At 51.7% G+C, this 14,263-nt stretch overlaps 1 protein-coding gene across 8 annotated transcripts in view; it reads right to left on the bottom strand.

Annotated features, from left to right (window-relative positions):
* Positions 1–14,263, bottom strand: part of JAKMIP3 (Janus kinase and microtubule interacting protein 3) — a 106,609-nt gene that overhangs the window by 72,223 nt on the left and 20,123 nt on the right. For 7 of the 8 annotated variants that reach the window (XM_039252402.1, XM_039252395.1, XM_039252397.1 and 4 more), the window contains exon 1: positions 11,252–11,388. The exons of the other annotated variant lie outside the window; for it this stretch is intronic. The gene's annotated coding sequence lies outside the window, so the exon portion shown is untranslated. Of the gene's footprint in view, positions 1–11,251; positions 11,389–14,263 lie in introns of those variants that run through there. 8 annotated transcript variants of the gene reach the window in all.

Here is a 14,263-nt window from a genome sequence, read left to right as displayed (position 1 = left end):
GCCAGCCCCTTCACGAGCCCCTGACACAGACAGGGGGTGCGGGGCAAACGGCCCAGAGACACGAGCAGGTGCGGCGGGAGCTCAGCAAGAGCGTCTGCTGCTTGTAAGGGGCCCTGCATTTACCTGGAAGGTCCTGGAACCTCCTACTATTGACGCGCTTACACTGAACTTCAGTTTTGTCTGTCTGGATTAGCCAGTGTGTGTTGTGTCCATTAAAAATACACCTATGGTGGGGCGCCTGGGTGGCTTTGTCAGTTAAGCGTCCGACTTTCACTCAGGTCATGATCTCGCGGTTCATGGGTTCGAGCCCCGCGTCGGGCTCTGTGCTGACAGCTCGGGGCCTGGAGCTGCTTCAGATTCTGTGTCTCCCTCTCTCTCTGACCCTCCCCTGCTCACGCTGTCTCTCTCTCTCCTAAAATAAATAAAAATGTTTAAAAAAAAAAATACACCTATAGTGATGAAGTTCCTTTGTCAGTGAGGTTTTGTAGAAAACTTACATTGTAACCGTAAATCTGAATTTTTCAACTCCCTGCCATTTTATCCGTGGACACAATCTGTTTTAGAATGTTTTGTGGAATACGAGATTTCTCGGAACGTGACTATTCCATCCCAGCAGGGAAAGGTATTAATGGAGGGAAGAGGGTCCGTGGTCGGGCTGTGAACCCCAGGAGCTCGCAGCCAGCAGGGCGAACGCTGGTCCCCGGTACCGGCCGCACCCTAATCCTGGAACCCGGAACATGTTTCTTTATGTAACAAGGGGAGGGCAAGACCCTGGGCTGGGGCCTGTGGTCCAAGCCAGGCACACGGGGACCTTTCCCAGCTGAGGCCCCGGGGTGCCACCTGGGAAAGATGCGGGCGGTCCCGCTGGCCCGGACGCGGGAGACGGCGCCGCAAGCCAGGGGCGCAGGGCCTGCGGGTCCCGAGCACAAGGAGATCGAGCCCGCGGTCCAGCAAGGCTCTGAGCTCCACTGACAGCGAGTGAGCAAGGACGCGGCCCCCGGGGCCTCGGGCAGGACGGCCGCCTGCCGCCCGCCAGCTCTGCTCCAGATGCGGGGCTGAACAAGGGCGAGGTAGCGAATCCGTGCTGCTTTAAGCTACTAGGTCCATGGCACTTGGCCCTGGCAGCAACAGAAAGCTAACACCCCCCGCCCTCAGGGTGGGGCTGGAGCCACCCAGCAGCCCGCCGGTGGTGACCCCTGCAGCCAGCTCCGCGCCTTCCCTTCCCTAGCTGCTCCCAGGACGCCCCCCAGCCAGGCTACAGGTGTGAGCGGGAGACAGGAGGAGGGCCCTGGGGACCGGGCCGCTCACCTCGGGGACACTCCACGTCCGGTTGACGCTGGGGCGCCGTGGTGCACGCCTGACCTCACGGCCTGGAGGGTTACACACGACGCCCTGTGTATACTCAGGGTGCACGGCAACTCGGCGCCCACAGTTAAACCCTGGTGCTAAAGCCCAGTGGCCGGCCCCAGGGCTGCAGCGTGAAGGAAACCGGGCCGGCTCAGTGCCCAGAGAGAGCCTGGCAGGGAGGCGGCAAACTTTGTAACAGAAAACAGTTTCTCTGGTCAAAACCGTGCGCCTTTGCTCAGCAGGAAAAACCCCAACCTCATGACTGAGAAAGATCACGCGTTCGGGAATAGGCCCACCCCTCCCCCATGTCTGTCACGTTCCGCGTAAGGAGCAGGATGCTACTCACAGACACCAGGTGATTCGCTGGCTGATTGTCAAAGAAAAATAGATGATGGAATACTGGCCTCCTAACGGAACTCTAAGTGGATTAGAGAGAGCTGAGGAAGAAAATCAGAGAAGGGAAAGTAGAAACGAGCATTTCTCAAATCTCTGGAGAGAGGGGCCTTCTTGGGCTTAGAGAAGATAAAAGGAATTCACAAAAGGAAAAGCCGACAGATTCTACCACATTAAAAATTTACATTTCTTTATTACAGATGGCATGCAATTAAGAAGCTGAAAAGGAGCTGAAATAGTATTTGCAGTAAATCCAATTAAAAAGTTAATATCTTTACTATATTAGGAGATTGTGAGTCAATAATAAAAATACTAAGATCTCACAAGATAAATGGGTAACTATCAAAAGAGATCATTTACAAAGAAGGGGAAAAAGTGGTTTTAAAATCACAAAGAAACCTCCTCGGGTTAAGATGTAGAAAATCGCAAGAGAATGTCTCACCCATAATCTACAAACCGTCTTTCCTTGAGCCCATCGCAGAGTTGAAGTCCCAAGGCAACCGAGGCACCAGACTCCAAATGGTGACCCGCGCCTCCGAGGGGAGCCGGGCACAGGAGCAGGCTCACCTCGGGGGGGCGCAGGAGAAAGATGTGGGTAGGAAGAAATCAGCTCCAATGTTAACGCGATTCTAAGGGTTGCATTTGACAGGTCAATTTGGAATCGCTGGAGCCCAGATACAGGAGAGGTTGAGGGCAGGGCAGAGGCTGGAGGGGCTCTCCCCTGGTGCAGACATGCAAGGGGCCCCCCTGGGACAGGTACGGGGCTCCCCCCACCCCTGGAAACTGTCCTGCACACAGAGCAAAAGCCATAAGCCACCGGGAGAAGCGCAGCAAAGCCTCTTTTCTGCAGGGTCCCGGGGCTGGTGACAAAAGTGAGGTCCCTCCTTCCTTCCTGCTCCAGGCACTAGGAAACATCTCTGCCTCCAGGGTCAGAGTCGAAGCCCCAAACACCTGCCCCTGGGGAGGAAGACAGAGGCCCTGGGGCTCAGGTCCGCACTGACACAGAGCAGAGTTTGGCCGCTGCGGAGGAAGGCAGGGACCCTCACAAGGCCACCGCCCAAGTTCAGGCACATAGGCCTCGACTGACCTACGGCTGCACCAGAAGAAACTGAGATCGCCTTTCCTCAAAACAAGCCTCACACGGAGGAACAAGCAGCCGCAGGGGAGCTGGGAGAGGAACAAGGCTACAGAAGGAGTCCCCTGCGTGGTGCGGGGGTGCAGGGGTGCGGGGGTGCAGGGATGTGGGGGTGCGTGGTGCGGGGGTGCGGGGGTGCAGGGTGTGGGTGTGCAGGGGTGCGGGGTGCGGGTGTGCAGGGGTGCGGGGGTGCGGGGGTGCGGGGGTGCGGGGGGTGCGGGGCCGCGGGTGTGCGTGGGTGCGGGTGTGCAGGGGTGCGGGGGTGTGTGGGTGCGGGTGTGCAGGGGTGTGGATGTGCGGGTGTGCGGGGGGTGCGGGGGTGCAGGTGTGCAGGGGTGTGGGGGCGCGGGTGCAGCAGGAGCATGGAAGAGCCCCTGAGCACGGGGTACGGGCAGCCCGACGTGACGGGGCTAACCCTGCGCTGGGCTGGCCGTAAGGACAGACTACAAGCCCCTCACCCGCCTCAACTACTCTCTGCACTGATTCCAGTAACACAAGGAAAATGTGTCTATGTCTGTGCTTAAATACAATTTTCCCCCAAATAGCTGCTACTGTTCTACAGACAGTGTCTGACATTCAACAAAAAAATGATGCGACACAGAAACAAGGAAGCAAAAACAAAAACAAACAAACAAACCCCCCAAGGGAAACCACCCATCATCCAGCAATCAGAAGAGCCGGATTCAGAGACACTGAGTTGTTGCAGCTACTGCACAGGACACTTAAGCAGCGTGTCGGCCCGAGGGGTGAGGAAGAGACGGAGGCTCAGCAGGGAAACGGCAGCTACAAGAGAGGCTCAAAGGCGAACATTAGAAACACAGGTCACGACATCGGGGGTGAAGAACCGGAGGAACGGACTCCGACGGGAGACTCCGTGGACGTGAAGACAAAGCTGTCCAGTGTGGACCCGGGAGAAGAGAGAAAAGAGTCTCTACAGGGTCAGGCGACATCGAGCAGAGAGACCAAAGAGAAAACAGGGCGAAGGAATATATAAGGAAATAAAACAACAGAGGATTGTTCAAAACTAACGAAACACAACAACTTACAGACTCAAGGAGCTCACAGACCCTCAAACAGGAGAAAGCGACGTAGAGAGAGGGTCGAACTGCCGGAAGCCGTGAGTACACAGCCTGTGGCGAACGGCGGGAGGAGGGCGCGCCACCCCCCGAGGGACGAGACGGGGACCGGCCGGAAGGGATGGGGCCGTGGCTAAAGCGCCAGAAAAGCAAAGCAAGGACACCTATGGGACCCGAACTCTATACTCAGCAAAAATACCTCGTGGGGATGAAGGAGCTGACGTCCTCACGCCCACCACGGTGGCCACCACAAGAAGTGTTTTGAATAAATACTGTTTGAAACCCGGGAGAGAACACGGGAGGACTTGTGGATAAACGTGCTCTGTTGGCGGGGACGTAAAAGGTGCGTTTTCTTCACACGGGTTAGCACCGCGTGGCCCAGCGGCTCCGCTCCCCAGGACGTGCCCGGGGGAGAGGGAACCAGGGCCACATGGAGGCCACCGCAGAGCCAAAAAGTGGAAACAACACGAATGTCCAACGATAAAACAGGGCGCAGCCGAACGAGGCCCGGCGCCCAGCGGGGAGCGGGAACGCGGCTCGGACGCGGGCGGGACTCGATGCGCCTGGAAAGCACGGTACTGCATGGAAGAAGCCGACGGGTCAGGTCACACGCTGTATGATTCCACTGTATGAAATGGCCGGAAAAGGCAAATCTATAGAGAAAGAGAGTAGAGGCGTGGCTGCCGCAGGCTTAGGGCGGGGGAAGCGAGAAGTGACAGCGAACGGTCCCGCGCTTCTATCTGGGGTGAAAGAATGTTCTAAATTTGTAGCGATAGCTGCACAACTCTGTGAATACACCAAAACCCCGTGAATTCACACTTTAAGTGGGTGACTTACATATTATTAAATCTGTTACCAAAAAGAAGGAGACTTTTTCAGAAAAACAAAAGTTGAAAGGATTTATTGGCAGAAGATTTGTGCTACAAAAAAATGTTGGAGGTGGTTCTTCGGGCAGAAGAGATGTTCTCAGGCAGGACACTGATGCACACGGAGAAGGAAGCTCGCTCAGCGGTGGGGATGAGGGTGTGGACAGCAGGCTCTTTTCTTATTTTTCATCCCTTTAAGTTTTTTTAACATTTATTTATTTTTGAGAGAGACAGAGCACAAGCAGGGGAGGAGCAGAGAGAGAGGGAGACACAGAATCCAAAGCAGCTCCAGGCTCAGCTGTCAGCACAGAGCCCGACGTGGGGCTCAAACTAACAAACCGCAAGATCATGACTCGAGCCGAAGTCGGTCACTTAACTAACTGAGCCACCCGGGAGCCCCTATTTTTCATCTTTAAAAGATAACAAATTAGCCAAAGCAAAACCAGAAAGTGCACGTGTAAAGCACAGCGTACATGGAATTAACATATCCGAAAACGATTAAAAAGTGGGAAAGAAAATGAAAATGAAAGTCATTAATTACATGAGAACTGGCACAATATCAAGAAGGGCTGATGAGCTAAAGATGGTGTTGAGCCCCTGACGTGAGCATCAAAAAGTAAACTGGGAGAGAAGGGTGATGAATAAGCGGTGGGTGAACACGGTCCTGAAAACATTCAACCCCACAGAAGTCAAGAAAAGAGGAACAAAGAAGAGATGTCACAAATGGAAAATAAAGAGCATAAAGCTAGATTCAAATCCAACCACATCATGAAATATCACAAGTAGATGGGCTAAAAAAGCACAATTTAAAGGTAGACACTTCAGGTGATATTTGTTTAAAAGGCAAGCACCAACTTTACACAATCTGAAACTCACTGTAAATATAAAGGCATAGATCAGTTAAAAGTGAAAGAATGGAAAAAGTTATGTCACGCAAACTCTAATCAAAAGAAGCTGAAGTGACTATATTAATGCTAAACCATGCAGACTTTGGAGCAAGGAACATGACCGGGGGTTAAGAAGGACATTACGTAATGAAAAAGGGATTGGTGAATCAAGAGGACCCAGCAATCAAAGAGAACCTCAAAAATACTTTAAACAAAAAAAAAAAAAAAAGAAAGAAAGAAATCCAAGTAGAAATAGGAATTTTCACAGCTAGAAGTGGAGACTTCAACACTCACCTCTCAGAAAGAGGTAAAATAAGGACATAAAAGATCAGTTAAGGATATAAGAGATTTCAAAGATACTATCAACCAATTTGACCCACTGAACACTTGTAGGACGCATCATTCAACAACAGAATATGCAGCATTTCCAGGTGCACATAAAATATTCATCAAAACAGACTACATGCTGTGCAATAAAACAAATCTCATCGAAGTTAAAATAGCTGAAACGATCCAAACTATGTTCTCTGCCCCTTCCCAGCAAAAATGAACTAAAAATAAGTAATAGAAAGATATCAAGAAAAAATTTAAATACTTGGACATTTAAACACACTTTTAAATAACCCATAGGTGAAAAAGAAACTAAAAATAAATTAGAGACATATTTGGAACTGAATGGAAATAAAAGCACAATTACCAGAATTTGTGGGGCATAACCAGAGTGGCACAGAGACAGCACTAAGGAATGGGAATGAGGAAGGCTGCCACCTTAAGAACACAGAAAAAGAAGAAAAAAAGCAAATGTAAGGTACGCAGAATAGAAAAAAAGATGTTAATAGAAATTCATAAACTTGAAAACAAAAACAATAGGAGAAATCAATAAAACTATAAGCTGGTGTTTTAAAAATATTAATAATATTGATAAACCTCTGGAAAGACTGATCTGAAAAAAAAAAGACAAATTACAGCATCAAGAATCAACAAGGGGACATCACTATGTGTCTGACAGATACTAAAAGATTTACAAGTGAAATGGATAAATTCCTTGAAAGACACAGACTAAGCTCACTCATAACTTGAGTTGAACCTTTTATCCATTAAAGAAATTGAACTTGTAGTAAGAATCTTCCAACAAGGAAAATCCTAGGCAGGGACGTATACATTGGTGAATTGTAGCAAACATTCAAGGAAGGAACAGCAATTCTACTCAACTCTTCCAGAACTTTTTTCTTATGAGGACAACCTTATTCTGATATCCAAACTACACAAAGACATTACAAGGAAAGAATGTCCCTCATTCAGGTGGATGCAGAAATACCTAACAAAAATAGCCACTCAAATTCAACAAAAATAAATATATAAAAAAAATAATCCCACTGTACTCAGCAATAATACAATGGGATCAAATGGGGCATGTGTAAGGAATGCAAAAATTGGTTTAATATTTTTTAAGCGAGTCCCTTCAATTCACCATATTAATACATTGAAATGAAAACATGTAATCGTCTTAAAAGATGCAAAAGAGCCTTTTGACAAAATTCAAAGATCCACTCACAATAAAAACATGTAGCAACACAGTCATAAAAGGAAGCTTCCTCGACTTGACAAAGGGCACAGGGAAAAGAGCAGTGCCGCTAAGTGCCATGTTCATCGTGAAGGACTCACCGCTTTCCCCTAAGACGCAGAACAAGGCAAGACACCTGTGTGCATTGCTCACCACGTCCATCCAACAGCGAACTAGGAAAAGATCTAAAGGCACACGAAACAGAAGTAAGGAAATCATTTTTGCTCACGTGTGACCTGATCATCTACGTAGAAAATCCCAGAGAATGTACCTAGAACACATGAGTTTAGCAAGTTAACAGAATAAGGTCAAAGAGAAAAATCAACTATATTTATCAGTTATATTTCTTCATACGAACAAGTTATTTTATCACAAAACAATATTTTTTACAATGGCACAAAAATAGGAATAAACAGCACCCAGGAATAAACCTAACAAAATACTTACAATATTTGTACCTTGCAGCCTCCAGATAGTGAGAGAAAATTAAAGACTCAATAAACAGAGAGCTATACAGTGTTCATGGATCACACAACTCAACATTGTTATTATGTTAACTTTCCCCAAACTGACACTTAGATTAAACACAATCCCAATCACAATCCTAACAGGGCTTTTTTGTATAAACTGACAAGCTGTTTCTGAAATGGTTATGGAAAGAGTAAACTGTCTACATTAAGCAATTTTGAAAAATGACACATTTGGAGATGGAAATCACTCCCAGACTCCAGCTCACTGTAAAGCTATGGTCATCACAAGTAACACCGGTCAGCGGAACAGAACGGAAGAGCGGACCACATAGAATCTGGCCAACTGAGGTATAACGAAGGATCCAAGAAAACTCACTGGAGAAAATATGGTCTTTTGAAGAAACCTTGCTGGAATACTACAACATCTTTATGCCCAAACACACGAAAAAGCCCCAAAACACCCACAGCTCAGCCCATACCTCACATAACAGTCAGAAATGAAATAGGAAGGGATCGTGGAACTGTTAGGTTATAAAACCACTAAGTGAAAACATACATCCAAGTGTCACGATCTTCAGACAAAAAAGCAAAAACCGTACAAGAAAATACCGACCGGGGGCACCGGGCAGCTCAGTCGGTTAAGCGTCTGACTTTGGCTCAGGTCATGATCTCAGGGTTCACGGGTTCAAGCCCCTTGGTGCTGACAGCTCAGAGCCTGGAGCCTGATTCAGATTCTGTGTCTCCTTCTCTCTCTCTGCTCCTCCCCTGCTTGCACTCTGTCTTTCTCTCAAAAGTAAATAAAGATTTATAAAAATTAAGAAAATATTGACAAACTGGACTTTATAAAAATTTTAAATTTGGGGATGCCTGGCTGGCTCAGTCAGCGGAGCAAGTGACTCGAGTGAGTCTGAGCCCCACGCTGGGTAGAGAAATTACTTAAAAGTAATAAAATCTTAAAAGAAAGGAAAGAGGGGCCCCTGGGTGACTCAGTCGGTTAAGAGTCTGATTCTTGATTTCAGCTCAGGTCATGATCTCACAGTTCATGGAATTGAGCCCTGCACTGGGCTTCATACTAACAGCAAGGAGCTTGCTCGGGACCCTCTCTCTGCCTCTCCGTCCCCCCACCCCCCGCCACTGCTCTGTCTCCCGAAATAAAATAAAATAAAAACATTAAAAAAGAAAGAAAGAAAGAAACCCACCCCCAAAACTTAAATTTCTTTTCTCTGAAAGACACCGTTAAGAAAATGAAAAGACAAGCCACAGATTGAGAAAACATATTTACAAAACACACATCCGATAAAGGACTTGTATCCAGAATATAGAGGTATGTAGATATTTAAAACTCTCAAAATTCCGTAATAAAAAGACAACCCCATTTAAAAATTAAAAAAAGATCTGAAAGACCCGTCACCAACGCAAGTGTACAGACGGCAAGTGCGCACGTGGAAGGCTGTTAGCATCGGCAGTGGTCAGGGACTCGAGTAAAACGAGGCCTCTCCCACCGCACCCCTGCCGGCACAGCTGACTGGGAGGGGAGGAGCGGGAGGGGATGGTGCCGACCGTGTGCAGGGAGGCTGGGCACCGAGACCCGCCTCTGCGCCCAGGGCCTGTCCGGGGAGGAGCCTTCTCTTCTCTGAGTTTGCCCGCTGGGATCCCAGTCACCCCGACCTGGGCCCGGGCACGGCCCCTCGCCTGGTGGCAGGCATCTCCGGCGGCCGTGGCTCTGACCTTGGAGTCACTGTGTGTGTCTGTGGGTCTCTGGTCTTGAACACTCACGGCCTCGTCTTGGGTCAAACCCTCATCGGGAGCAGGACAGAATCCCCAGCGGAGGAGGGTCCCTTCCTCCACTAGGCCCGGGTCTGGCCTCACGCGCCCAACCCTCTGTGTCACTGATGCCGGTTCCTGGGACCCGCCTTGTCCGCTGTGCCCGCTTGGAGCTGTTCCCATATCATTACCTGAGGCCGTCCAGGCCACAAGAGTGCACCACAGGGTGACCACGGCCCACGGCGCCACGTCCTGTGCGGCCTGAAGGCCGGCTCCCGTCGGGGGCTCCCAAGCACCCCTCAGGCTGCTGGACGCCTGCATAGGTGCCAGACAAGCAGCACCCAGCGGCGTGTCTGTGGCCTGTGTCGGCTTCTCCAACCTCTGACCTCCGTCCCACAGAGGCTGTTTCGGGGTCCCCACACTTGTGTCTGGAAACCGGGCAGGTCCTCAGAGCAGTGTGCCCTGGACGGCGGGGGACGGATCGTCCCGGGTCCTTGTTCGCGGGTGCGGCACCCAGCTGTGTGCGTGTTGCAGGAGGGACCTGTGTGCAGCCGGCCCCCTCGGGCATGCACGTGGCCTTGGGAACTGCCAGCGCCCTGAGCCCGGTCAGCTGAAGGAGGGGGCACCCGCAGATCATCTCGGAATCTCAGAGAAGAAGAAAATCCAATACAGATGTGCCAGCCCCGCCCCACATCCTCGGCCTGAAGAGGGAATGAGCCATCACCAACAGGACTTCCCAAAATCCCCGAGAGCCTCAGACAGAGATGACCGTCCAAATGGGGCGCACGAGTGAGGTCGTGCCCTGGCCTGTGTCTCCGCTCCACCAGCCGCTACCGACCTGCCTGACGGCTCGGCGCAGCAGAGAATGTTCGCAGATGTATGACTCTGGTCCTGGTTTTGAACGAAGGAGACCTTTCCCTGGCTGTCCCGGGCCGTCCCGCCCCCGGAGCCCACAGCAGCAGCCGGGGGCGGCGGCGCGTCCAGGACGCCAGCACACTCCCCTGCGTCGGCGCAGGTCCCACCTCGCCTGCAGCAAGCGGCTCATTTACTGCCAGATCGCCTGCGACGCCACTTCCTCCATGCAGCCCTGTCCACCACCGATTTTCCCTGAACAACCGGAGAAACTGAGGCGTGGCGAGGACCAGTGTTGTAAACGAGTTAATAAGCTATTGTTTCCCCAAAACACGAGTTCCTTGCGTATGACGTAGTGTCGTGGACACGTGTGAGTCCTGAGCTAGTTTCACAGAGAAGACACCGCCCAGCCAGGGGCAGACGGGCGATGGGGACGTGAGCCACGGAAGAAAACCTGGCCCAAAGGGTGCCCCCATCACCCCCACACCCCTCCCCATCAGGGACGAGGGGCCGGCGGGGCACGCACCACGCCCGCAGCCGCTGGGGCCCCGGCCCGGCGCTCTCCCCGCACCCACGGCCGCCACGTACACACGCTCCAGCCTTGACTGTGAGACGGGAGGCCCAGGGCCCAGGGGGACGCAGGCCCGGCCTCCCCGTGCCCACGGCGCCACACAGGGACCACTCAGGGGCGGGCGTCTCAGGCAGCGGTGCCCTGACCCGACGGCCCCTGCACACCTAGATGACGTCTCCACCCCGGTAACTTCGGGCCCCGGACGTCTGCATGCTAATACAGAAGCGAATTCAAGTGTAATAAGCAGGAAGACCCCAAGGCCCGGCGGGCAGAGGCTTGCCGCATTCCAGAAACCCCTCCCGCCTGGGACTGTGGCCCCGGCTCACCTGCGCTGCCTCCTTCCGGCTCCCGGAGGCTCCGGCCCGCGCGGGCGCTCGGCTCCCAGGGCTCTATGACTCAGCAGAGCTCGGCTTTTATTTTTCAGTTGGAATTTACCAGCCGTGCCTGCATCCAGGGGGAGGGACCTTCTCCGCGGCGTTTCCAAGCAGATGCCGGCAGCCGGTCCCTCTGCTCTCACCGGACAGGCTTCCTCAGGAACGCCCAGCATCGCGCCGGGCCCCAGGCCGCATGGACGGCTCCTGGGTGGGGGAGGGGGCCTGACGCTTTCTTCCCTACACACACCGGGAGGGGTCGGGGCCGCCGGCCATCCTCCGGGAAACAAGTGAGGAGCTCGGGCAGGGCTGAGTCCCGCCCGCAGAGCTTTCCCAGGGTGTCCGCTGAGAGCGTCGCAGGCCCCTTTTCCTTAGAAAGCCCCCTCTGGGTTTATGTAGCTACAAGGTCCAGGAAGTGAAGGAACTTCCAGTCCAAAGGGGAGGCTTTATTTTCAACCGTGAGGTGCCAGAAGGGAGGCGCATCCAGTAAACTCGGAGAATGAAAATGTAGAAACGGATTCGACAGACGAGACCAGCGCTGGCCGAGCGACCGTGGAGCGCACGGGCTCTCCTTGCCGGAACCAGCCAGATCCCACAACAAGCCTCCAGAGGAGCCGAGTGCGATCGGTGGGGCTGGAGCTGGGGGGCACCTCAGAGCAGCCCGTCTGCCCCGATCAGGGAAACAAGGGCGCAGGGGCCCCGGCACCTCACGGCCCTGCCCGGGGCGCTAGCTGTGGCTGCACTGGGGTCTAGAGCCAGGAGGGGGTGAGGGACGAGGCTCCCGGCCCGGGGTCCCCCGAGTTAAGGCCTGTGAGGGCCCTACTTGCCCCTCTGCCCCCCCCAGCCCTGCACCCGCCCTCCCCTTCCGCCCCACCTCTTCAACTTGGACCCAAACGTCCAATTTCAGCCCCTCCTAGACCCAGAGAGCATCGTTCTGCCAGGAACCCACAGAGTAAATACCCTCTTCAGTCACCTGCATCTGGACAATGATAAAGTGGGTTATCCGGTGCTTGTCTACACCTGGGTAACCAATAAATTAGAACAAATTACCGAGCTGTTCTGGCTAAGACTGTCGCTGTGCCTTCGAAACGGTCAGAACACTGTGCTGACTGACACTCTCCCGAGCTCCGCATAGACGCTAACTCGTTTCAGTCACGAAAGCCCTGTGGCTAACGGTCCTCACCTCTCGGGGCACAGGTGAGGACACTGGGCAGCTTGCCCAGGATCACAGAGCCGGCGGGTGCTGCAGCCAGCGTGACCTGGCCTGCGGCTCTGGAGGCCGAGGTCCACACTCCGCCGGGACAGCACCCCGAGGCAAGGCAGCTTACACACGTGGGGTTCCCTTCCAGCCCAGCGCCATCTCGGAGGGCGGCTGCTCTCCAGGCCGTGGGGGGAGACAGCAGGCGCTACGTACCCATGAACTCAGCAATGTGACGCCTGGAAACTTGTCCCAAGGAAATTATAGAATAATGGTGTTTGAGCAGAATCGATGTAGCAAATACTTTATAGCAGCCGCCCTGCGCCAGGCACCAATCCAGCAACTCAAATGCGACTCATTTCAGGGTAATTATGTATGTTGCCCATCACACAACTCGAACCACTGGGAGTGTCCTAAATGTCCACGACAGAGATACTTTACATAAGCGATGGAAGCACATAAAGCAGAAGGCAAGGGCTCCATTTGAACATGGCATGTCTGTACTTACTGACGTGGAGGGGTGCAGACAACATGTGAATATTTTTTAAACACCAGTGTATAGTATGAGCACATTTCTATTTCAAAAAATAAGTGTGTGCATTAAAGACAGACATATGGACCAAGAGAACAGAAGCAAACGTTCACATATATGGCCACATGATTTTGTTTTTAATTTTTTTAATGTTTTATTTATTTTTGAGAGAGAGACAGAGACAGCGTGAGCAGGGGAGGGTCAGAGAGAGAGGGAGATACAGAATCAGAAGACAGGCTCCAGGCTCTGAGCTGTCAGTCAGCACAGAGCCCGATGTGGGGCTTGAACCCACGAACCGTGAGATCATGACCTGAGCCGAAGTCGGATGCCCAACTGACTGAGCCACCCAGGTGCCCTGGCCACATGATTTTTAACAAGGGAGCCAAGACCATTCAATGGAAAAAGAACAGTGTTTTCAACAAACGATGCTGGGAAACTGGATGTCCCCATGCCAGGGAATGAAGCTGGACTCTTACCTAACACCACATACAGAAATTAACTCAAAATAGATCGAGGATGTAAAAGTAAGAAGACATAAAACAACAAAGCTATTCTAAGAAAAGATAGGATAAAAGCCTCACAATACTGGATACAGCGATGATTTCCTGGATTCAACGCCAAAGGCACAGGCAACAACAAGAAATGGCCGAATGGGGCTTCATGAAAATTTAAGGTTTCTGCACAAGAGACAGTATCCACAGAACAGAAAGGCAGCCCACAGAATGGGAGAAAGTATTTGTAAGTCACGTATCTGATGAGGGATTAGGATCGAGAATACACAGAGAATTCCTACAACTCAACCACAAAGAAACAAACGACTCAACTCAAAAATGGGCAAAAGAGGGAGGCTGGGTGACTCAGTCAGTTGACGGCCCAACTCTTGATTTCGGCTCCGGTCATGATCCCAGGGTCATGGGATGGAGCCCCACATTGGGCTCTGCACTGAGTGTGAAGCCTGCTTGAGATTCTTTCTCTCTCTCAGATAAAAAATTTTAGTTAATTCATTAATTAAAAAATTGGCAAAGGAATTGCATAGACATCTCTCCAGAGAAGACATACAGATGGCCAATAAGCTCACAAAAGATGCTCAACGTCACTAATCACTGGGGAAATGCAGATCAAAGCTATGAGATACTTCCTCACACTCACTGGGATGGCTACTATCAAAAAACAAAACAAAAAACAGAAAACAAGTGCTGACAAAGATGTGGAGAAATTGGAACGCTGTGTCCTATTG

Source organism: Hyaena hyaena, unplaced genomic scaffold, assembly GCF_003009895.1.
Source record: "Hyaena hyaena isolate Hyena2069 unplaced genomic scaffold, ASM300989v1 scaffold_409, whole genome shotgun sequence".
NCBI lineage: Eukaryota > Metazoa > Chordata > Mammalia > Carnivora > Hyaenidae > Hyaena > Hyaena hyaena.
The sequence above is the reverse complement of the archived record's forward strand: the minus strand, read 5'-3'. Positions and strand labels throughout refer to the sequence as shown.